Source organism: Malurus melanocephalus, unplaced genomic scaffold (assembly GCF_030028575.1).
Source record: "Malurus melanocephalus ecotype Western Australia unplaced genomic scaffold, MMel_1.1 scaffold_46, whole genome shotgun sequence".
In the NCBI taxonomy this organism is placed as follows: Eukaryota; Metazoa; Chordata; class Aves; order Passeriformes; family Maluridae; genus Malurus; species Malurus melanocephalus.
The window spans coordinates 2,104,246-2,128,683 of NW_026623278.1; the positions used below are offsets into that span (position 1 = coordinate 2,104,246).

The 24,438-nt window shown below is 41.9% G+C and overlaps 1 pseudogene; it reads left to right on the forward strand.

The window, feature by feature from the left end:
- The window catches only part of LOC130572964 (H(+)/Cl(-) exchange transporter 6-like), a 122,359-nt pseudogene that overhangs the window by 92,473 nt on the left and 5,448 nt on the right, over window positions 1–24,438 (forward strand).

Sequence of the window (24,438 nt, forward strand, 5' to 3'; positions counted from 1 at the left end):
CATTTCATACCTGCTCAGCCACCAGGCAGTTCCCCCCTTCACCCCACAGMTGAGGTTAGCTGGCAGCACCACAGTAGGACAATGCTGATACTGATAGCGGTTCTGCTCACCTGGTCATACATCTGAGCAAATAGTTCAGAACAAAGTTGATGCATTATCTTTTATTGGCAAGCACATAGTAAAAAGAAGACATGCATGAGCTGATCATATTTTCTTCCACATTCATTATTTTACATATTTTAAAAAGCGGTGTTTAACAGATCTTTTCTCTATATGCTGATTATGAACCATTCTGTAAGTATCACCAGGCTTCTTGATTACTTATTTGCAGCTAGGTATGAARCTTGTCAAGATCATGTTTCTGACTGAACTGGGAAAAGTTCACAGCATGGCTGGCTTTCATAATCCCGTGTGGATAGGTTGGATGCTTTCCCTTATTCCTCAGGATGGCAAGAATGACATACGCTTTCTGCAGGTTTTCATGCCAGTAGATACTGACCTGGGTGTGACAGAAAAAGGCTGAAGAGAGGTATGAATGATCTTAAAATTCAAAATTATATGGGCAGAAGAGGCTTCTTTTACAGTAYTTCTCTGGAAGTCCTTTCCATTTCCTCTCTCTGTGTTTTTGCACATATCTTCTCTAGGGAAGGAACATGTTTAAAGGGTAGAGCTGAACAGCAAGAAATAGAAATCCCATAGGTTTTTTTTTATATGCAAAGGTAGTCTTCTGTCTCTGGAGACTGATAGATTTGAGATCCTAGGCTAATTGTTATATACACAGCTGTTGGAAAATTGGGACACAGTTGGCCGTGRCTGTGAATTTATGCAGAGCATTTACTTCAATTTTCACTCTTCCAGAATAAGGGCGGAATTTTGTGTTTCTTGCTGTAGTCAAGTCCTGCTGTTCAGCTGAGTCAATGCAATGGACAGTTGCCTGAAAGCATTTAGAAACAGAGGGCCAAGCAGATTTTCTATTCTTTATTAGCTTTCTTCCTTGCTGTGGGATTTCAGCACATCCCAGTCTTGAATACATCTYTCTTTGTAACATACTTTTGGATGGAGGAAAATGTTATCTTCCCAAGTCTGCCTATAGGGACTTGACATGGGGTGAAGTGAAAAACTTTAAAACATTCAAATTTCCAGTGGTACAGGTGGGCCCTTACTCAGGTAGCTGAACATTTTAAAAAATGCCCCTAGAGATGTGTTTCTGAAAATGAGCGACGTGGCAGAGCAGGGATTGAGCCTGCCCTGCTGTCCCAGATGCTTAGCTAGAGCTGCAAATGCTGGCTTACCCTTCCTGTCCTAATGYTGTGCTTAGTCCTGTCACTGCTGCCTTTGATTTAGAAGGGGCGCTCTGAATAGAAAGACTGTACTCAGGGTGAGTAATGGTGGTGAAATCCGTCTTTTTAGTAGTTGATTTTTAAGCCTGAAAAATCTGGCATATTCACAAACTGTGAATCAGTGCATCCAGCTACAGATGTTATCCTCTGGAAACTGAGGATCCTGTACCCMGCCGTACTGCTGTTGAATTACAGAAATGCTCTCTGAATGTGATTCCTGTTTCTACGACATCAAGAAGATAGTTGCTTTCTCTTTGTAGAAGCAAAAGATCGGAGGAGGTACAAAGAAAACTAGAGTAACACAAAGGAAAGGGGAAAAAAATATGTTCAAAAGACCTCTGTCTCTCCTCAGCTTCCTGCTCCCTCCCCCTGCCCCCTGCCTCCTCTTCCTTCTGTCTCTAAGGGTTAAATATGCAGAGGGAAAAAATTGCTAGACTTTATGTCTGTGCTTGGTGGGAACTATTAAATTACAGCTGGATGTTTTTAATTATGCCACACATAAATGCTTGAACACAACAGCGTTTTAATCCAAATGTGAGCCTCATTTATGTGTGTTCTGTGTTTGCTCTGAAATGCACTGGCTGGCACTTGTTTGTGGTGGCCCCTTTGTGGCATTGTAACAGTGTGTGGGGTTYTTACCCACCCCCCCTCCTTTCTTTTTTTTTTTCCCAAGTGCGAGGATGGGAGCTAGTGCTGGCGAGGGGGAAAGGAAATGGGTAATAAAACAGAGAGCTAAGCGGCTCACTGGAGCCAGCGATGCTGGGATCTGGTTAATTGCTCCGAAATGAAAAAGATTCGGGGGTTTTCATGAAATCCCATAGGTGCATTTGCCAAGCCTCAAATATTAGATTGAATTACAGTTTCTAATTCCTCCCCCCCTTTACCCACAGCCATGTGTCTTATTTCTTCCTAAAGCTTGTCCACTTCTCAGCACAATGAATGTAAGAGGGAAGCTGAGTAAGGACTGCCTGCCTGCTTGTTTTACACCTTCCCCACCTACRTCTTTTCCTAATCCTACCTTTTATTAAAAAACAAGAAATCTGCCCCTCTCTCCTCCAGTGTATCCTGATCTGTTTGTGGATTTGAGGTTGAAACGTTGCCTATATATTTTGCCTCGCAAGAGGCTGCGGGAGGGTGTACCGAGGAACACTGTCTCTGTCCCTTGTTCTCCACACCCACGCACTAGCTAAGCAAAATATAATCCTTTTCTACATAGCCACCAAGACTTGTTTTTTTAAAGGGGCTTTGACCTGTCCCTCTCATTTTCAGAAATAATTTTACATTGGCAGCTGGTTGTGCCAGCATTTTTACTATCCCACAAAGGGATTTCAGCACCTGATTTGTGGGTGTAAGGGGACTTCACTGGGAAATGACGTCAGTGGCGTGGCTTGGAGGAGTAGCTGTCTCCGAGATCAAATCCTTAAATGGTAGGATTGGCACCAASAAAACTGAAGCAAGAGCTGAGACTCTCCTGAGTATAAATTATATCCACAAATCAAGATGCAAACCCATTTTCTGACAGTTATTGTGTTTTGTTAACTAGTGAACAATGTATATTTTCTTAGTCTGGACCTTTTGAGATTATGAAAACTGCACCTTGGTCATTAGGCTGGTATCTGATCCAAGTGTTGGTTCTCTTCTTGTGAGGACCTGGAAATCTTTCCTCTTTCTTCCACCCTGGAGCTGGGAAGGCTCTGAGTCACCTAGTTGTGTCCCAACCTTGGAATGGGCCTTTCTGTTGGAAATTTCTCTGCCATGTTTTTCCGAGCTGATCCCCTTGGTACTCTCGGCATCTGTCCACAGGCAGATAATCCCGACTTCTTACTCAGGGTCCCTTTTCTTTTTGCCTTCTGCTTTTGTTTAAACTTTCTTTTTGTGTTTTGGGTGAAGGTGATTTGGCATGCCAGCCTCAATTGACTGGCTCAGTCCCTCAGTCCTGCTGGAAGTTGTTGTTTCCTACATTCCTGTGTTATTTCTCACCTTCCTCATGCCATTTATTGGTAGAAGCTCCACTGGAAAGGAGTGTGTGAAATGTTCCTTTCGAATTATTCATGCACATTAGCAATAAATGTAACTTCCTACTTTCAGTCTGCTGTGACTATTTTAAATCATTAAAAATTAAGAGCTCCATTTCCCACTCAAAGGCAAGAAGGATTTAGGCCACCATTTAGCTGGCAGTGTTTACGCAGCTCCTCATGCAGCCTCTGCTGCTAGGCACTAGTCTGGGCTGCCCAGCTTAAGAGAGCAGAGCAACTAAGGGCATCTTGAGTAAAGCATGCTTTGATACTTCTGCTGTTTCCTTGTACGTGATCTCATGATGCATTGCTGTGGGGAGATCTCACTGTTCTGCCAACTCGTTTTCAAGAACTGTTTTCAAAGAGAATGGTTTTAAATTGCTCACTTGGGGGGTCATTTATTGTCTACTTTTTTTTTTTTTTTTAATGCTGGGTCCTCAGGCATTCGGGGGTGAAATCTCTATTGTTCACCCCACCTCCAGAATGATCAGAAATCATGGATTTTTACTTAGCCACCCACTGTCTTTTGACCTGAATACTTCAATTTTTCTTTCCCACCCAGTCCCTTCCTAATGTTAGCCACAGTCTTCCCATCTTGCTCTCACCCTGTAGGGTAAGGAAATGTGGTTTCATCCATGAATGACATTAATGCCATTGTGTGAATCATTAGTGGATCCAGCATCACAAACCCTAGGGGATCAAATACTTGCAAACCACTAGAGAGAAATCCTAATATCAAATACGTGGCAAGAATCGTCCTAGCTCGAAGAAAACAAAACAACCCTATTTAATACCCAGAGAATGTCATGGTGCTTAGAGAGAGCAGAGGAGCTTGTGTAATAGCCTCGAGGGGCCCAGAAGCAACCATCCTGCTGCTCCTCCTGTCTGTATTCCCTCTTGCCTCCCCTCCTCCCAGGCGGCTCCCTCTCCAACYGACTAACCAGATCCTTCCCACTTGTGGCATATAACAGCAGTATTTGAAGCCCGGACTAGGCTGTTGCCTTGCTCTTCCTCAAAACAAACAAACACAAAGTCAAGACAAAGCATGACTGACTCAGAAAAAATGAGACTTAATAAAGACAGAAATTGAGCTTTTGTGGTGGGGTGGTAGAAGAAAAGCCGAACACCTGCTGTTCTGCTCTGGTGCCATCCCAATTGCCCTGGAGGCTGCTGTTAATTCTGTTTTGCAGGACTTTGTGCCAGTGTTTCTGCTTTGTCTTAGCACTTGGTAGAAGAGAGCACGGGATTGTCTCACACCCCAAGGAGAAGTGTAAGAAGTAGCCTTGTGATTACTTGCATTTCTGATGATCCCAACACTTCAGTGGGTGTTCAAAAGCTGATTACTTTTTTTTTTTTTTGTTGCTGTGTGTAATGGCAGGTGCTCACATTTTAAAATTTCGTCCAAACATCCTCTGGGATGTAAACACACAAGGCATATTTGGCTGGTGGCTCCTGTAGTGTGCATTACCTGTGTCAGAACAGGGATACTGTGCAAAAGCAGAGAAAGYAGATGGGATTGCTCTGTTATGCATAGTGGGACACAGATTTCCCTTAATGACCTCATCCTATTAACCTTGAAAAGAAAATTCAAAGGTGTTGTGAACCCCTTCTCTGTGGAACCTTATTCCCCAAGTATCAGCTATCAATACTTGGCATTCCCTGCAAAAATTAGGTGGTTAATAAATGTAGACAATCTGTCAAAGTAATTGGCATAGCYAGATCATCCTTGCCTCAAGTGGCCAACCTAGAGATGTATAGAAGACCTTAAAATAGCTGATGAAATATTTGTATAAAGCTTTAATTTCTCTTCTTTTGTAAACTATGAATTAAAGCATTGGAATGTGATCTCCAGTCCCAGAGAGTGGTGGTGGGACCAGAACTGAAGGGAGGTAAATTTTATCAGGTATGCAGAGCAATTTTGAAACAATTTGAAATCAGATAGGTTGGTCGAAATGTTTGGGTCTGAAACTCTTTACAAGTTAAACCTGATTGTTTGAATAGGAGTTCTTACACTCAGTTTCAAGAGCTTCTAGAGATGACAAAGCAATGGAGAGTGGAAATGTTAAAGCTGGTGTTCTGAGAAATGTCAGGTAACACTCTGGATTTTCAAACTCTTCGATACTGACATCTGTAAGCAGAGATTTGGTAACTTACTTTTTGAAGCTCATTACAGTAGTGAACTTGCTAGTTCTCTGGCAGCTAGGAAGGTTTAGCCAGCAATGATGTCAGAATTAAAAGTATGTGTGGAACCGATAAGATAAAAGGTGTCTTTTTTCTTCTTTGAACATGGAGCGTTTTCTGGTTGTAGTTTCTTGAACTTGTTGAAGTTAGTACAAGATAACACAAACTATTTTGGGATGGGGAGAGTAATCCTTTAGACACAACAACAAAAAAAGAAAACAGAGAGGAAAGCTCCTCCTATCCAGACTCTATGTATATGGAAGATTGATTTTCTGTGTGTGTGATTAAATGTCGTAATTTATTAAGCAAAAACTTACTGAGAAAAGGAAAATGATATTTAATCCATGCATATGGCTACTACAGTGTCTTTTTGAATAATGGATCTTTTTCTGCACATCAATGTTATTACAAAGCTGGAGAAGCATCAAAGGAATATTCTGCTTGCTGTATGAGCTTTGGGAAGTTAAGTGMTTAGAGGAGACTTGGTTATACTTCCCCAAACTCTGAAACAGATAAAAATGGGGCAAGCCCTCACTGATTAAATTTCTGATCAGAATTCACAATGTTCCATTAATTATGAAGAATGTGGAGACACAAACAATTTAAAAAATTGAACTAGAYACTGTTCCCAACTGGAGATCACTTCTAAATATTGCATCTTTAGCTATTTCTACAGAAACTTGTATGAACTATGGTATAATAGTGAAAATGTAAACAGTAGCCAAGACATTTTTAAATGATAGCTTCAATTAACAAGGTACAACGTAAACAGACTTCAAGGTATATGAACATTCCTTATCAAGAAGTTTATATGATAGCTGAGTAGTTTCATGATTTCTAAAAAGCTKTTTAAATCAGTGGACTAAAAGTAACTCCTGTCAAAACTCAGAGGGAATTTTACCAGTGGAAACAGAATTAAGCCCCAAAGAGATCATTTTTTCAGCACCTTTGCAACTTTTCATCTGCCACCATTGGAGCCAATGGAAAGGGTTTCATTGACTTTGGCACTTAAAGAGATGTTAGCTGTGTAACCCAAGATRTCTTGTGAGTGCCAAAGAATAAACGAAATTTAGAATGAGACCAGCTTTGCTGTAATGGTGATGATATAATACTCAAGAGCAAACAACTAATAACCTCTTCTTAAAACAAGAATCCATCATGAATGCTCCAAGACCAGAGGGAAAATTTGCCTCTGGCCTCTGGGATTCCCTGCTGGGCAATGAAAAGRGGAGCTATATCATGCAGAAAATGATGAGGAAAGAGGAAAAGCCCTCAGGAGAAAAAAGCCTGTTTCTTTTCCCCCCCTTGTCTCCTGGCATAGTTATCTTTACTGCTTGTGTACAATTCCATTGAGGAAAACCAGTTCATGATAGAACAAACTGAGAAAGTGCTAGTTCAGGCAGTCTCTTCTTTTCTTTCATGGATTAATGGCAACTGAAAATGAAAGGATTATTTAAGGCCACTTGGGCAATATTRAGTACTGCCTATTGTGTTAGTCTAAGATCACATGTAGCCTGGAAACCAAAGACAGCAAACCACATTAGGTTAGTGTAGGTGGACACCTAGGTTATGAAACAGGCAGTTCTTGGATTTGCCTGTCAGTAGTTAGAAAATTGCCAGTTCTGAAGACAGAAATTTAAAAAAAAAAAAAAAAAGGTGGTTTGCAGTCAGCCTTTCTGAAATTCCCAGAGGAACAGCCAGAGTTACTCAACTCTAGAAAACAGAGTCTTGGTGACCATTCTCGGTGATCATTTTTCATTTGGAATCCTGCTGAAGGTACAAGAAGTCAAAGTTAAATCAAGTTCACTATTCACATGTGTACTGATATGGGGCTGAGCTGGAAACAGTAATTTTTTGAAAGTTGTAGCCTGCCCTTGTCAACCCATTTCAGAAAGGGGAAAGCTTTCTTCATCAAATCCATTCTGCTGTGTTTTCCTGTGAGTCAAATGCAAACAGTTTTCAAGCCTTTGCTGGGAAATGCAATTCACAGTCTGGCAGGACCTGGGGAAATAAGAACCCAAGTGAGTGTACTGTGTGGTGTATCCATCTCTCTCTGTTTTGGGACAGGAGCTGCCTTTTGAGCAGCCATCTCACTTTGGCTTTTGCTTCTCTCTTATCAGCTAAAGGTTCTGGCTGCTCTGCTTTTCCAATGCTGATGTGCTGGCAAAAATTTGCTTGGAACTAAATCTGGGAATCTCCTTGCTTTGGATGGTGTATTGGAGGAACTGGGGTGCCAGTGACCTAGGAGCTTCCACAGGGGATGGACATTAGACAGTGTTGGTATCACATGGACTTGTGGCACTCTTCTGGCACAGACTAGGTATTCATTACTGGTGTAGAAGATAAGGGCCAAATCACAGATCGTTCCCRAATGAACTGGCCACATTACACTGCGTGCTCTCCAGTTACAGCTCTGGGTTCTTAAGAATTTAGAGCTGATCTTGCAAAAGGTACACAGAAATTATTAAAATTGACAKTGAACGTACTTTTGCACAGAATACTTTGTACCTTCACACTCATTTTTTTGTGTCTGGGAAACTCTTACTGCTTCTTTCTTCCTTGTTTGTTATAGTTTTGGATGTCTTTCTGCATCAATACTTCCTATTCCGGATATTTTGAGTCATATTAAGAACAGAAGAAGTGATTTAATGATAATTTCTATTATTTTCCTGTGCAGATGTTGGTGGAGGGTTCCTGATGTTTAGATAATAGTTTTTAAAAACCCTCTGAATCTTAGGCTAAGGTTTTCAAATGGGCCCAGGCTCACTTTCCCCTTTTATCTAAGCTTTATTCTTTCAGACTACAAGACATTCTTTCCTATGTGTTAAGGATTGATTTGTTTTCTTCCCAGTCTGGATCTACAGCAATCTCCTGAGTTATTTTGTCTAAGGTCCTTGTAAAGAGAAGCAAGAATTTTTGTTCCCCTTCTCTCACACAGAAGTGAGGGCCTAGTTCTTGTTGTCTTTGCTTTGAGCAGTGGGGAGGAGGAATTCCTTCCTGACAGTTGAAATGACAAACAATTTAGAAATATAAACATTAAAGGAGGGCAGGGAGTGTCATTCTTATTCCACACTGGTGTAAATCAGCAGCAGGATCAAAGGAATATACGTCATATCACTTAACAGGAAATCTACTTGCCTCCGTGCCCATCTCTTCTCACAGGGTTTTGGCCCAAATTCTTGTTGGACTGGTCTTCTCATGTCAGAGCATTTTTTGGAAGAGGACTTGGACCAAAGTGAAGCAGTCCCATGCTTCAGCAGGTCACACAAGCAGCAGGAGACACAGAAGTGAGACAAGTGGAGAGCGCTACCCCAACATTCGACCTTGGGGAATAAGGCTGTGGTCTCTTTACAAACGGGTGTATTGGAAAAGGGATAACCATCCAACTAGCACTGTCTGTAATACACCCTGAAAATGCCAAAACCAAATTTTAACTGGATTTATGAGTTGTGGGACAGGAGCCAAGTTAGCTCTTACTCAGTCTTGATGTGTTTGGAGCGATCTCATCTTTATATGTCTGGAACTTTGTTTTTCTGACTTGGTTTCTTCATATCTCCAATAGTTTTTATCAGACTGTAACAATGACATTCTATCTCTATTTTGGCTTAGGGTCAGAAAAGGGCCTCTTAAGCATGCACATTTTGTTTAATGGGCTTTTCTTTTAATTTCTTATTCAATTAACAGAGATTCTCTAGTCTTTAAAATTTTCAATTACCCTTTTCCTGCCTACTCAGGAAGAACTTGCCTTCCAGTTTTTAGAGCAATTGTAACTTTTCCATTAATTTGGTAGCTGTGATAGCACTTGCCATCTGCCATGACAAATTTCACCCACCCAACTGCCAACCCACCCACTCATATACAATGGGATCTTTAAAGAGTCCCAGAGTGTGTCCATAGAGGTATTCTGATAAACCACTTGCAACAGAGGCCGCCTAACCTCTGTAATTCACAGCACTCAGTTTTTTGGGAACTTGGTCCATTCCCCTTGTAGAAAACTTCTGTTTCTGTCGAGGTGACTTTTATACATGGAAGACTTCAGTGAAGTTAGTTTAACCCTTATCAGAAAGGGGGCAGAGGGTAATAATAAGTAATTTTGGCTTATTATTATTACAGTATTATTTCTTCTTGCTTTGTTTSTTTCTATGTCTGTTTTTCTGTCTCTGCATCTCTAACCAGTTCTTCTCCTGAGAGAACTTACATTTTCCTGTCCTGTAAAAGTCTGCGCAAATCTGACTTATGAGCAAATTATCTTTATACSTGCTCCTTGGATCACATCAGATGTCTGGTGCTAATGTTCCTCAGTGTCTCCATGCAGATCATGCAGCTGGCCATGGATCAGTTTACAACATTAACTAAGGATGATCTCCTGTATTAAAGGTGCTGGTGTAAATTACTTTTAGAACTGTGATACATCTGTGGATTTCCTAGAGAGTTCCCATCTGACAGATGTCAAGGTGGCCCTATGGAATATAGGGAAGATTACATATAATTTTTTTAGATTTAAATCTCATTAAAACATTGTTTCTATGAGAAGTGCAAATACTTCTGCCACACGTAATGATGATTTTTTTTTTAAATTTTAGTTGTTAGCAAATTCTTCACTAAAAGCAGTGACTATCCCCTACGATACAATTATTATACACCCACCTTCTCCATATTTTTATTGGTCATTTTCCTCTCTCTTGGCTGAGACAAAATTAATGAGATTTTTTAAAAGATACRTGGTAATTCTATGCTTTCAGGTATGAATTAAAGACATAATTAAGGTTTAGATGCACAGAAGATGCGTATCCTCACTGAAACAACATGAATCTGTTGGAGTGAGTCCAGAGGAAGATGGCCATGAAKATGATCAGAGGGCTGGAGCACCTTTCCTATAAGTAAAGGCTGAAAGAATTGGGACTGATCGGCCTGGAGAAGGCTCCTGGGAGACCTTTTTGCAGTCTTTCAGTACCTAAGGAACCTCGCAGGTAAGCTGGAGAGGGACTTTTTATGAGTGATAGAACAAGGGAGAATGGCTTTAAGCTGAAAGAGGATCAGTTTTGATTGGATGCTAAGAAAAARTTCTTCACTGTGAGGGTGAAGTTCCAGCTCTGCCCAGAGAAGATGTGGCCGCCTCATCTCTGGGATTGTTCAAGGCCAGGTTGGAGGGGGCTTTGAACAGCCTAGTCTAGTGGGAGGTGTTTTGCCCATGGTGATGGGATTGGAAGGAAATTATCTTTAAGGTCTTTTGCAACTCAAACCATTCTATGATTCTATAAAATGATATCTTTCTTATAACATTGTTTATTATAGGTTATCTGTAATTACAAGTAATTTGATTCAGCATGAGTGTTCATTTCTAAGTTTTGTTTTCTGGAGCAAATGTAATGCTAAGTAATGATCCATATTTTCTGTTTGTAACACCTTATTACTGTGTGTGTTTGTTTTTGGGTTTTTTTTTTTTTTTTTTTTTTTTTTTTTTGGTAAATATAAGTGCCCACAACTGTATCTATAAAAAATAGATGTATATCCAACAAAAGTCACACCAAACTGAAGGGTGTGATGTAAATATGTACATACATGACACATGTATGTGTTGCACATGTAATTCATTAGTGTGTGGCTGTGTGTGTATTGTACCTGGGCAAGGAGGCGRAAGATCCTGGTAATTCCAGGGTCTGATTCTTTTCGAGCTATGATTGCTTTGGTCATGCAAAGTAATTGTAAACCAGGCTTTACTGGGCAGTTAAAGCGGGTTTACAGCTGTCTTGTGTCGGGAAGCTGAATGAAGTAGCCAATGAATTCAGCATAGGATTCCTGCTGTTTCGGTGTGKTGGAAGCTGCTCCCCAGGCATCCTTTTCAGAGAGCATTTCTCTGAGAATGGAGCTGGGCGATAGTTGGAACAATTTGTGTTTTCACTGCACAAAACAGTGAGATCCTTTGAGACTTTCAGTGTACCACAGCATGTCCAGATTTGATTGTAGGAGAAGTTCTGCTTGCTTACAAGTCTAATCCTACCCAGAGGGAGAAAGTACCACCACATTGTCCCTCTCTGTTCTGCACAGAGAAGCATGGACTGCAGTGGGTTGTGTGCTTCACTGCTGGGGTGGTTGCAATGCCATGACACCTCCTGAAGTATCTGCATCACACTTGCAGTGCAGAATAAGTTTGTGCACGCACTGACAGTGAGAGAGAGCAAACCAGGTGAAATAGCCCTGCCCACACTGTTTTTCAGCATCTCTTTCTAAAGAGCATTTTTTCCTTCTGAAGGGTAGTGCTGGAGGGCAATCAGTGCTTTTGTGCCTGAACTCTTCCTTTGTCCTGTACAGCTGTTCCTCCATCAATGCTGCCAAATAAAGGCTGAACTCAGTGGGATGTCCAAGCACTCCAGCGCTGTGAAAGACTTTTTTTTTTTTAAAAAAAAAAAAAAAAAAAAATAAAAGAGGGGGGAAAAATGACATAAAATATAATAAATAGATACAAAATAAAAATACACAAAGAGGACGCGGTGCACACAATAGCTGGAAAGCAGGAGTGCAGCCATGTTTTCCTCTGTCAGTGGGTCAGTGTGTTCTGTAAGCACTTCCATCCTGTCGGGTCCCTGGTTGTTCTCCACCTGCTCGCCGGCTCACTCCAGAGGCAGCGCTGACCTGGCCGCTCCCTCATTTCGCTGGCGCCAGCGGCTTGATGGGCCTTGCACTTTGATTATTTGTGTTAACAGTTAATTTAGCACCATGGACACGTGTGCCAAAGCTGCCTCCACTTCCTGCAGCCTTCCAACAAATGGGACTTTTATGAGATGCCTTTCACAGCTCCCCCGCCTCCTCCAGCTCAACTCATTTGCCTCTTTTCTCCCCCACCCCTGCCCTGCTTTCCCTCCCCACCCCACCGTCTCAATCTCAGCTGTAATCTTTTCTACATCTTGCAGGAAAAGAGCTATTTCTGGCAGTTCTGTCTCTAACACTCGCCCCACTCAAACTGATTTAATGGAGATTTATAGACGTGAGGCTATGCAGCTCTGAGGCACTTTCCTGCAAAGTTTTTCTGTGCCTGTGTTACGTATGGAATTTATTTATTCAATGTTTGGTGTTGCAGCTACACTGTCAACTGTTTGCATGACATTTCCACATTCTTTTTTTTTGTTTCCTTTTTTTCCCCCTTCTTTTTCACAAGAATTCCAGCAAAATCCTGTTACACAGCACATTTCTGGTCCAATTCATCCCAGCTGCTAACTTCACCAAGCTAAAATCTGACACCCAGGTCCAATTTCATTAAACCCCAGCCGGCATGGTTCTTTGTGATAATACTGACTCTCGTCTAAGGCAATATGTATTTTGGCTCACAGCTACAAATAAATCCTGTTGTAAGTACCTTCTTCCTAGTATGCAGCACACTGCAATGGTCCAAAAAAAAGCAGCTTCTGTAAGAAGTTGTGGAGACGAAAGACTGTTGTAATCATTTATCATGATTTTCCAAGAAAGCTCTTTGCTATCTTAAGAAATTATGTTCTCTAAAAATAAATGAGAACTTTAGCTGCGTATAACATCAAAACTGCTGTTTCTGTTGTCATTCCAGCTTTGATTGATGCAGAAAGACCCAACCTGGTATGTAAGGGACTCTGTATTTACAGCCCAATATACACAGCATATTTATTCTGTGTTAACCTTTTCCAAGTGCCTGRGTACTAAAATTATCACTGAATATTGAAAACACAGCCAGATGAGCAAAAAGAAATGTATTGTTAAACTYCCATTCCATTTTCACGATTGGAGGGTGCTGTGTGGAAGCGCACAAGAGGGTGTGTGCTGGTGCTGGGACTCCTCCAGCAGGCACATGTCACATCCAGTCCCACTTGGCCTCCACATGGGACCTGGCTTTTGTGCAGACTTCCAGCCTGAGGGTTTATTTCACTTGACCTCTTTCCCATGTCCAAGTGGTGACACACATGGAGGGTCCCCTGTCTGTTTACAGGAGCAGGAACCCGGGTGTCCCCATCCTGCTGAGCGCTCCAGGTGGCTGCTGTGATGGCTTCAGGTGCAGCAGTCTCCTTTTCTGAGCTGGGGCATRAAGCTGTTTCTCAGTGTTTCCCCTGAGTGACAATTCTTCTTTTTTTAATGAAATCGAATGAGCTAAGTGTAACCTGTCGAGGGCAAATCCTCGTGCTTTTCTCATCTTCCAAACAAGCACCGTGTGAGCCCTGATTCTGCCTGCTCTCCTACCTCCTGCTTGTTTAAAAAATGGTATTTTGAAATAGTGCCATAGTGTATTTTTAAATATCAAATTTTGCTGTGTTTTGAAATTGCAGATTCCCTTTGGTCGAGAAGGTTTTACCCCTGTGTTTAACATTTTGTTATTACGGTCTCTGCTAAGCTCCAGGACAGCACATTTTGGAGGTCGCTGGTGAATATCCTTTGCTGAAGCTAAGGCAGGTACTTTCCTGATGGATTTTTTGTGACACCAAGGGAGAAGTTAACAAGTTGGAGGAATACAGATATTACCATTTCAGATCAGACCAGTTGTGCCTTGAGACCACTATTTTGCTGTGAGAGTAGCTAATCCTGGATGACAGGTTTTTTACAAATTAAACATACTTTGAGAATTATTATCCTGTGTAAGGGTAGCAGCACTGGAAATTAAATGGGTTTTCCAGTCTGTCTATTTTGCAGCACATTGCTTTAGACTTTTTGGGAATTTACATTTGTTCTGGTCAGTTACGGGGTTTTACAAAAGACCTAGGAAGTGTTGAAATTGCAAGTTCGTGTTGGACCAAGTGTTGCAGAAACATGGTGTTTCAACACTGTGTACGTCATGAACCTGTAATTTCAACACTTTCTAGGAGTCACCAGAGTCTCTCAGGCTGAACTGTAACATAACTAAGTGTTCCCCCCCTGAACACTCAACTATCTTATTTTTTTWTCCCCTGGAAAATGTAATTTGAAACAACATTTGGCTGACATTAAAGAGTTTAAAATTGTTTTATTAATAATGAAGGAAAGTAAAAGTAAAGGAATACTGCAAATAGAGAAACCTGCTGACTCAAGTGGTCGTGGGGGTGAGTCCTTCTGCTGGATAAATGCAGYAGACTAGGGTTGCAATTTTAATTATGGATTCACTTGCGAGGGACAAAGCTGAATTTTTACGAGCCGTCTGTGGTTACGCTTCTGCCTTATGTCATTGCACACTGGTTCTGGTATCAAGTGTTAAACTTCTGCAAATGAATCTGCTGTTACTTCTGCTTCTGGGCTGGATCTCCCTCAGGCTCAGCCAGCGGGGATGGGAAGAGTGATGTGGCACAGCTTTGAATGCAATTTAAAGCAATTTCTACCTGYTCTGCAAAGTGCACAGCGACAGAGCTGAGAGTTAGACACTGGGGCACGTGCTCTCCTTCACTAGTCTCCCTCCTCAAATCATACATGACAAGCATCCAGGCTGCAATCTCTCTTTTAAAGACTTCTCCTAATGCTGCAGAAGCCAGGGCTGCCACAGCTGCAGCAGTGAGAAGGGACAGGTCCACCTTGCCTTGTAAGACATCGTGGCTTTGTTTCCTCAACTGTGTGTTGAGTGACCTGATACTCCCATTTAGTGAAAAGATTCCTTGGTCCTAACACAGCACTTTCTGTGCACTGACTCAAAGCATTTTGCAAAGGTTGAGCAACATCCTTTCATTAGATTGAAAAAATGAGGTACAGACTGACCAGACTGATTGCTGGAAGTCCCCAGTGACGGCAGCAAAAGATGGAGCCCCAGTAGCCAAGTTCTTATGCAGTAGCCTATTCACTTGGAGACACTCCATTCACTCAACTTCCCACCATCCTGTGATAGCAGGAGGGCAGGCAAGTACATGGTGAGTTCTTGATGCAAAATCTTTGTTTTGCACTTTTCCTTATGTGTTTGCCCGACTTCAGTAACCTTTCAGAAGCATCCCTTTCCCTGTCATATCCCTTGATATTCCCTCAAGATCTAAATGGCTAGTATTTCCTTCAAGTATAACATTTTTCTCTTCTTGCATTTATGAGATGAATTGGGAAACTTCCTGTACCATCCCTGGGAAACTGGACAGCAAGCAGGACAGGAACTCCTGCATTAACACAACTTGTATGAAACATGCACTGGTGTGACTGTATCTGAGGGTGGGAGACAGAGAGCTACTGGGAATAGCAGGATTTCTCCCTGTTGCAGGCAATGCTGCTGAGAAAGCACAAACCAGCCACAGCGGTGAAGTCATGCAAATGCAATGCTACCAAAGGCCACAGGAATTGTGGAAAGATTTGTGTAAATATCTCATGCATTCTTGTGCTCTAAGGTTTATGGAAACAAAAACCACAGTCACAGAGCCCATGCCACATTTGCTCGTCCCTYCCCCCTTCTGTTTCTTCTCTACAGAAAGGTTGTAGAACAGTTTATGAGCAGCCAAGAAACTGAATTTTTTTTCTTTTTGTTTTTAGTAGTAATGCTGAAAAAAGTGGAAAAGATGGTGAGCATAAACAAGATTAAGCAGGGTGCAAGGGGAAGGATGGCTGATTTGTGAGTATCATGTGAACTTTGGTGTAAGCGTGCCTGGAAAAATATGTGCCACACTCATGTTTCCCATCTAATTTCAGACAGCACATTGTCCCCATCACCCACATCCTGGACTCCCCTTTCYCTGCACCATTTTATTCTGGAGATTGTCCATGAAATTTGCTTACCCTCAAAGGGAAGGTACTGTTTACCTTCCTGCTTCATTTTTGAGGTTTTATCACACTTCTTCAGTGGCTGACAATACCTGAGTTTAGACAAAACCAGCCCTGTTTATTCATGTCCTGGTGTCCATTCCTCTCTGTTAYTGACTGCACCAAGGACATTCTCCCCTTCTTCAGATGCTTTGTATCGTTTCAGATAGCGGTATCACGCTGSAGAGGGACAGTCTACATGAGAGCTGTTATGTGTAAATAGCTCCAGGAAATAATGCACCTGCTGTTGGGGAAGATGTGGATTGGTCCTGCTGCTGCTGGTGCTGGGTGTGAGCTCCTAGGAGCTCCTAAGATTGACTACACAACAGTTAGGAGAGGGAGAGCACTGTATCAGGTGCCCTTTTCTTCAGGTCTTAGTTACTTGCAGTCCCATAATGACAACAGTGAGGATGGAAAAAAAACACAGAAGGATCTGGTTAAAAGATATGCCCTTAGTCTGTTTAAACTAACYGCCCCTTTTCAAGTCTGAGGGAGCTTTACCATCATCTTTTTTTCCATGTATCCACAGACCAGAGTGCAGGGGGCATGGGAGTGGAGGCCTCCAGCAGGGGCTGGAAGCTGTAAAATTACTGAGAAAGAACAACTTGTTATTGTCTCAGGGTAATAACCAGCCTGGCTGCTGGAACAGAGGCTGCTGTGACCCAAAGGCGAGCATCTTTCTCATGTCACAACACCCAGACCTTCTCTGCCTTCTCACAGTGCCACAGCACCCTGTGTGTGCCACTCTCCCAGCCCCCTTCATGTGTTGAGGTATGTTTTTTTGTTTCCAAGATGAAATTTTTACGTGTAGGAAATTGGGCAGGACGAGCTGGTGCCAATATCAGACTGACTGCAATGGCCATGGAGCCAGGCCTTCCTCRGCCTCTTGGAGGGACATTGGCTGTGGCTCTGAGCAGCCCTGGTGCTTCAGCAGGTGGCACTGTGAGTCCTGCTCATCCACTGTGGGGCTTTTCTGCTTCAAAAGGTATTTTTGTTTTGGATAAGGAATAAAGCAAAAGTTCTGACCACTTGCGGTCGTTCAAAATGCCAAGATATTTTTCAAAATACAGAGGTGCTGGCCTAGGCATCCCAGCTAAATTGCAGMTTGGGTAGCATCCCACCAGTCCAGAGCTACACCGGTGATTCCACTGGGAGGTGATTTATTTCTTCACTTCCTGTCCTAAAGGAACACACACCAAGTTTGAAAATCTGGGCACAGAGTACCCAGTGCAAAGGAGGCTGCACTGATTGCTAGGTGAGGGTTGGCTTMGTAATTGCTGGGATTTCTGGAGTGRTTCTTCAGAGCAGAAGTGGGCAGGAAAGAAATAGCTCAGCTGCTCCAATCATGGGTGTTGCTGATATACAAACACAAATAGAAAAGGGGACAAAATGCTCCAATGTCAGTTGTGAAACCATTATTAAGTTAACAAGTCTACAAGGACCAATAACACTATCCTCGCTGTCTGTTCCTGCAGCCACTTATAGACACAGGCTTTATTCTTGCTTTAACAGAAGCATGAGGAAGTTGATCCTGATTATCCTGCTCTRGTCTTTTCCAATCACCCAACCAACAAAACTCAGTAACAGTGATTTATTTGTGTCTATCACTTACTTCAGCTATGGGCTCAAAAGACAATTATTTGATTGTATTACATAATCAGGGTTTTGTTTGGAKAGATGATTTTATATTTTAGATTTTAGTGGAGAGCATCATCAGCCTTTTTTTTCATGAGGCAGTCCCTTGCTCACAGCACAAGATTTGGAAACTTCCAGAGAGAACACTCCTACCTGCTTCCAGATTCCCTCCAGCTTTTCTGTTCTCCTCCCTTCCGTGAGCACTGCATGCAGGGTGCAGTGCTCCTGACCCTTGCAGAGTGCTATTTGCTTATTTTATCTCTGAAAACAAAACAAATTTCTCTGTGTTTTGTTCTATTTCCTACATGATAGAATCTTTTGTTTTCACTTGCAACCTTTGCAGCTTCCAAGAATTTTTGCTCCTTGTGGTTTGCCGAGATGCGYGGAGTTCAATAGTCTGCCACCAGGTCCTGGCCCAAGGTCGAGGATTCCCTCCTTTTCCTTCCCAGTATTGTCCTGCATCCTGCAAGGCCCTTCTCCTTACATTGCTGTGGCTGTCGTGACAAAGGGGACTGGCACCAGGCACACTCCTGCTGCCACGGTGACAGCTGCTGAGTGCTCGCCAAGCTCTAATGACAATAGCATGACCTCAGATACTTTATTAAGAAAGAAAAACTTGAAAGGGAGGGTACACTTGAAAGCAGACAATAACACCTCGTCTCAGTGCAGCGCATTGTTTTTGCAAGCCCAGGATAGAAATGCTTTAATACAATCTTGGCCTCTTCTCTCCCAGCCTTCTTCCTCATTTTACACACAGGTTCATCCACATCCATGGCAGACTCGAGTTCACAACAGCCCTGTGTGACTSTAAATGTGCAAATAGATGTTATGGACCACTGGGCTCAGTATGAAGCCAGCCATGGTATTGGCCAGGCCATACTTTTAGTGCTGCTGTGACACTGGTTATTTCTCTGTGCTTCCSTTTCTCTGGGGTGATGATGGGGTAAAATGGGGGTGATGGTACTTTAGTCCCCACAACAAAACCCCCTGAGCTACACGGGCTGGATGAAGCTGTGCTGTGAATGGAGAGGGGGTCTAGGAGCTGTGCTGCTGCATGGAGCTTCTCTCCCCCTGGAACATGGAAGGGGAGGACCCTGGTGGGCAAGGGCTTGTTTCAGCTGTGCCTTAATGCTGCAGCCRTGATGGCCGTGGCAGAAAACCTTTGCCTGAAGCCACACAGAACGTTTGAGAATGAGTAAATAAGTTTGGCAGAAGGAGGAAGTCGAGCTGGTCAGAAAAATTCTGACTAAACAAGTTTTTGTTGGAATTTACCGATTCATCAACATCAAAGCACTTTGTGGAGAGAGTCCAATTTTGACAAAGTTGCTTCCAAAACCAGGCAGGGCTTGAAAACTGCCTGCTAGGCACATTTTGGAAACCTGGCTAGCTTTATGCTGATTTATGCTGCCGGTTCCTTAGCAGTTCACTAACTGGCTGTTAAGAAGTGTATCTTTCCAGGTGCAACTCTGAAGTGACTGTCACCAAGCAAGGAATCCCATGGTGGTCAGTGGCTGTGACCCTGTTCCTGCTGCTTGTAAAACCCCTGGTTCAGGGACACTGGCTCTGCAGRGTGCCATCAGCTTTTACTAGATGCTCCTTTTTAAGAAACAGAAATCAACTGACCTGAGAGTTGCTGTTTTCAATTCTGGGCCCTTTTAATTTGAATCTAGAAACAAAATGTTTGCCTTTCATGTCTTTTTTATACATGCTAAAATAACTCAATTGATTTAAATGGAATTAGTACTSAGCTGAATTTGTGTAAATTGGAGAAGTCCAGTGAATTGTTACATCACCTTTGGAACATAATGAGGCCCTCAAAAATCCCTAGTTATTTATTCTCTCTRGTTGGGGTGAACAATCCTTCTTTTGCTTCTAATGGATGATATTGGTGGTAAACCTTAAACACAAAATGAGAGGTAGAAGAGGAAGAAAAAATACTTGATGGACCTGGTTCTTCTCCATGTGCAATCCCTCCTCTTTTATCCTTTGCATCTGGGTTTGTGCATGTGTGTGTGACACGGGGAGACAGAGAGGAAGGGGTATTTCACATTTCCCATGATGTATTTTGTGTGGGATTGTGATAGCTGAAYTCGTTGTGCATTATCTACAAGGTTTTACACAGAGCATTACTTGAGCCTGCCTTCATGGGAGGAAAATTGTTGATTTTTTTTTGTTTTCCACGGAGGACTTTTCCAGTGTCTAGTGTGAACGTACCGCGCTGGAGAAGAACAGAAATATGCCATTGCTTTCAGGCTTGCCCATGTCCAGATGTGTATCCCAAGATGTGCTAGCTTTGGGGAACATAAAGCAAACTGAAAGGAACAGGATTTTACTGAAACAAGCAGGATTCTACAAAAAGAAACAGACCAATAAAATCTGTTCAGAAAACATTTTCTTTCATAGTACCTRCAATTATGCAATTGTGCTAATGCACTGTACTTCAGAATATGCCTGTATTTTGCAGCAGACTCTTTGCTAATGTTTTTTTTTCAATTGGACACAGGATAATCTTTTAAGTAATGTGTTTATTTTAGCTTTGTTTTTCCCACTGCTCAAGGTCTGCTAGGATTKCTCTCCTATCTTTTTCATGTGCCAGTGACACTGGTTGTTACAAGGTCAGGATCAGGATTCATTGTGGGGGGCAACAGTGCTATAAGGGCTTGACATGAGATCAGAAGTAATGCTGCAGAGAATTAAAAGGAAAAAAAAACCAGCAGAAAAAAAAGTAGCAAGGCTCATGGTGCCGAAAGATCTGGGTTTCCCATCCAGACACCATCTGTGAAGCACTTGGGGACAGTGCCTAATGTCTGAGTCATCATGTTTGGCAGTCCTTTACCCAGTGGTCTGTTTCCCTGGGGGGAATATTCATTGGGGGAGAAAAGAAATGGTAGAAGGGCGGAAGATAAACTGCCCTTTAGCCCCATGATTTATATTTGGTCAGAGTACCCCTGTTCTATTTTCTTTTACTTGGAATGTRTCTTGGACATGTTGTTTCAATATGAGACAATCAGCTGGGCTCTCAGAGGAATGTCCCTGGAGACTYGAAACAGCCTCCCAGTAGGGTAATATGTTCAGCAGAAGTCTAAGATGTATTCTCCAACATCTGCAGTCTATTTGTGCCTCCAGAATATTTCCCATCAGCATCGGGGGAATCAAAAGGCCCTTTGAGAGATGGTCACCAATTCTCTACACTGCATGATAACTTGTAAAATGTTTACTTCTTTAAACTTCCACCGAGCTGGTGGTTGTTTCTTTCCTTTTTTTTTTTTTTTAATTTTTTTTAAGAGAATAATAACAGAAGGACACAAAAATACACTTTAAATTACTTTTCATATGAAGGGGTTCTGAATGTAGTAGTAACCTCCTGGGAAACAAAAAGGCTTAAGAGGTTAGCATGGACAACACAGTCAATATCCCTTCTGGGTGTGTGACAGAAAAAACACTGCACATTAAAAGTAAGCAGACAATCAAACATATTATTACAYGTTACATCTAAGATGCCATGTCCTCATTTTCATTATTTCATTTGGTTTTAGTAAGCCCATGCCAAAAAARAAGACACGGAACTAGAAACAAACTCCAGGCAGGTAGCGAAAATAGCAGAGAATTACAGAGGACATATTCCTTGTGGGAAGAAGTGGAAAAGATTAAGATTATTTATGCAGAGGAGTAAAARGAACAAGAAAACATATAGCATGTGTCACACAAGGAATAATAGATAGTATGTAGAAAGCCAATTTAAACCTCCTTTTCAACCTTCTCAGTGGTATAGGAATTAGGAATGTTCAGAAACAAAAAGAAATAATAATTTACACAATGTGCAGCCAATTGTGGGCATTGATTTTGCAGGGTATCATTTCTACAAACAACAGAAAATTGCCTGAAAGACTGACAAAAATATTGTGTACAAATATTAAATAAAAATGTCATCTAGGCAAGATAAGACGAAATCCATCCAGCTTTATTTGGGAGGTTATATAAAGGTAAGAAGAAAGATGAGCACATTACCACAATGATGAAAGCACAAGAGAGCGAGGGTTCTTATGGCAGGGGGTCTCCCAGTCACCTGTTGGTGTTCATGAGAGGCTGTCTGTATCCATGACATTGATTGCCATTTGATTTCAGTGACTGGGAGTGCTTGCTAATGAAGAAATGGATTAAATTATTTCCCATTGTTGCTTTTCCTCATGAGCTATGAGATTTCATGTGGATGAGAGGAGGCATTTATCCTCGAAACRGCGGCAGCGAGGAATTACAAGCAGCTCTGCCCTAGCACTGCTCTTATTGGCTGTGTGTGCAGACAAACTATCAGACTCAGYGGACCAGAAATGGGTATATTATGGCAATCTCCATCACAAAGCAAAAGAAGCAAGGTATGGCACTGCACTGCACATGAAGCACAAGAACTCACACCAAATGATAAAGAAAACAACTAAGGTTTTGATTTTTTTATGTCATTCATATTTTTTTTTTCCTTCTTCTGAGATCCTTTCTCTGTTTCTGTTCTGTGAAAGCCAAACAAAAGCAACAAATAACCGAAAAATCCCTAAACAAACAGTTGGGACTTTGACTTGCGAAACTGTATTTGCATGTTTGTTCTGAAGAGGTTCCCATAGCCCGGCTCTGACTTTTATCTATCCCCACAGGATGTACTCCTACACTTTTTCTTCCAGGGTCCCATGCTTCCTGTGGGTGTTCTCACAGCTGCCAATTCAGACAGCTCAAGTCTGGAATAGACTTTGCACAATCCTGAAGATGCTATTCTCTCACTAAGTCAAGTGATTCCACAAAAAAAATATGGCAGATGTTTAGCATCAGGAATCAAAACAGCATTTTCGCACCACACAGCACATTCTTCCCTTCCAGATACCTTTCATTTCCTCTCGACAGGATATGGAGCAATTTTCCTCTTTTGCTGCTGTTCATGTGAACTCAGGAATCTGTGAATTATACCAGGACATTTGAATTCCCTTGTAATCTTTTCTGAGAGGTAATGGGGCTTGGTTCACTGATGTCTCATGCTTTATTTTTTCCTGCCCAGAAGATAAATACAGAGGCAACAACACTGGATTACTTCTTGTTGGTTTTCAACACCTGAGAAACAAGACTTCCTGAATGCAATCTGCACTTCAGAGTAAGAGTAACCACGGGCCAGAAACACCTAAATGTGTATTAATTGTTTCTGCAGAGGGGTCTGCAAGTCTTGGAGCTAAAGAGATCAGATTCAYTGATGCTGGAGATGAATATTCCTAATGACAGCAATGGGTATATTCCAACTGAGATTCCGGACACCTGTGACCTTGGCTTACCCTGTGGTATTTTCTACAGTGATCTATCCTCTTATGAGGTCTCATCGAGCTGTGCACATGGCCCTATTCACCAGGCTTTTCACTGCCCCAAGAAAAGACATGTGAGTGTTGTGCTGAGCCCAGCTTGCACCATGTCTCTGGAATTCCTCAGTGCAAGGTTGCTGTGATGCTCTGTTGCCCACTGGAAAATGCCTTWAGTACACTTATGTGGTTCAGGGTGAAAAAAACTTGGGAAAAGCTGTGCCTACCAGCCCCATTTTCAAGCAGCAAAGAGGAATTAATTAATTTGCAGTCTGATTCTCTGTCACAGAGACCCTTTCCACACATTCTGAGTTTAGCTTTGGAGATAAAAAAATGAACACATTSCCTAACAGAAGATAAAAGAATGGCATGGCTGTCACATAAATTATTTAAGCCAGTAATTAAACTACTTTCTTTGCCCCCTATTCACTAAATTACTTCAYCAAGAAATTACAGGCTCTTTCTCTTCTCATGATGAGTCTGAGACCAAAATAAACAGAAGGTACATTACAAACCCATWACTATGTGCAATGCTGTTACCAATCCTTGTTTTTACTAAGAATTTACACCATGTTGCCTGTATTAGACAAATCTTTAAAGGAACCTATAACCATTTGGAAGGTGCAGAATTCATGCAGAATGATCCTCTCTCTTTTTTACTGTAGTTTGGTGATCAGTATTATCTGAAAGCTTTTAAACCCAGCGTTTTTAACAATGTAACATTGTCCCAGAAAAAATGCGCTCTCTCCCGGCAAATGTTCAATTTTGCTGTAGAAGATTTAATGTCTTATGTAGACTATAGGATTTTAAAAGCTTTACRGAAATACTTGGTCTTTTGCCCGTTTTTGAAAAGGAGGGGATGGGACATTTTCAGACAGCTATGCAAAATAAGCCCCGTTTACACCAAACCCTTAACATAAACATATCATGCATAAGCTTAGCAGCTGTATAGAAGTCAGCAGAGAGAGTGGAAAGGCTTTTGAACTCATATTTCCACACTGGACAGATCTGCAGTGTTAGTGCTGGTGGCGGATGAAGGATAGACAAGACCAAGCATACTTCTGAGGTTTGTAACTCTGTCTTGTATGGCTTCCCCTCCAACATCTGGAGCTGGGGGAGAGGTGCTACACAAACCTGTATGACAGATTTCCTACCCAAGGTTTYCCATATGTGATGGGCAGCCTAAAAGGTCTTTGTTGGCTTAGTGGTGGACTTGGCAGTGCTGGGTTAACTGTTGGACTC